The sequence below is a fragment of the Neopelma chrysocephalum genome, unplaced genomic scaffold, assembly GCF_003984885.1.
Source record: "Neopelma chrysocephalum unplaced genomic scaffold, ASM398488v2 Primary Assembly neopelma1_93262, whole genome shotgun sequence".
In the NCBI taxonomy this organism is placed as follows: domain Eukaryota; kingdom Metazoa; phylum Chordata; class Aves; order Passeriformes; family Pipridae; genus Neopelma; species Neopelma chrysocephalum.
In genome coordinates, this window is record NW_020921977.1 from 1 (window position 1) to 1,046 (window position 1,046).

Consider the following 1,046-nt stretch of genomic DNA (forward strand, 5'->3'; position numbering starts at 1 on the left):
CCCCTCAGGGACCATCCCTGAGCACCCCCAAAGCCCAGTCAGCTCCCCCCAGCCCTGGGATCATCACAAGCCCCCAGCCAACCCCCGGGACCCCCAGCAAGGCCTGGGGACCCCCGGGGTGTGTCCCCTTCGGCCCGGGGTGACACGAGTGTCTCACAGGTGAGAAGATGACGGAGGAGGAGGTGGAGCAGCTCGTGGCCGGGCACGAGGACAGCAACGGCTGCATCAACTACGAAGGTGAGGGCTGGGGGCGGGAGGGGAGTCCCGGGGGTGCTGGGGGTCCCGGGGGGGGGGATTTGTCCGTGACCACACTCCCTCCCTGACCATCATGTCTCCTTCCTTCCTCCCAGCGTTTGTGAGACACATCTTGTCAGGGTGACGCCGCAGGGGTAACGCCTCCCCCCCGCCCCTTCCCTCAGTTACTTCCAGTATTTTTTTTTTCCTTCCTTTTTTTTTTCCTGCCCTGCCCTGGTGTCTTTTTTTTTTTTAATTTAAAAAAAAAGAAAAAAAAAGGCCGCCTGGTTTGCGCTCTCGCCCTTTGGTGCAGCCCCCAACTCTGCTGCCCCCTCCTCGCATGTCCTTCTGCATGGAGCCCCCGGGGCCGGGACGTGGGTGCTGCTCTGGGGGGGCTGCAGGAGCCCCCCCCTCCCTCCCCCCCTGTGGCGACGCCGGGTCCTCCCTGCGCTCTTCAGCCGTTTGACTTTGGTTTTCCTGCCTCTCTCCGGGATTAGGGACAGGGGGGCCACCAGACTCCTCCTCACCCTTCTCTCTTCTCTCCACAGAGCTGGTCCGGATGGTGCTGAGCGGCTGAAGACTCCCCCCACCCCCCCCGTGTCCCCTCCCACCCACTCAGTTTTGTGCCTTTTTCCTCATTTTCCTGCCACCGCCACCACGTCCCCACTGCCCCCGTGTCCCACCCCCTCCCCTGATGCCCCCAGCCCTCCCTCGGCCCCATCGGCTAAATTATTGCTCCACTGCATCAAATAAAGTCTCAGAACGTTGAATGTGACCCTGTGACCCCCTCCCCTCCTCGTGTGTCCCCCCCC

The 1,046-nt window shown here is 62.8% G+C and overlaps 1 long non-coding RNA gene across 1 annotated transcript; it reads left to right on the top strand.

The window, feature by feature from the left end:
• Positions 1–120: 120 nt before the first annotated feature.
• LOC113980254 lies at positions 121–1,009 on the top strand. Its single transcript, XR_003538104.1, has 2 exons — positions 121–237; positions 783–1,009. It is a non-coding gene; the product is annotated as an uncharacterized LOC113980254 (long non-coding RNA).
• Positions 1,010–1,046: the final 37 nt, after the last annotated feature.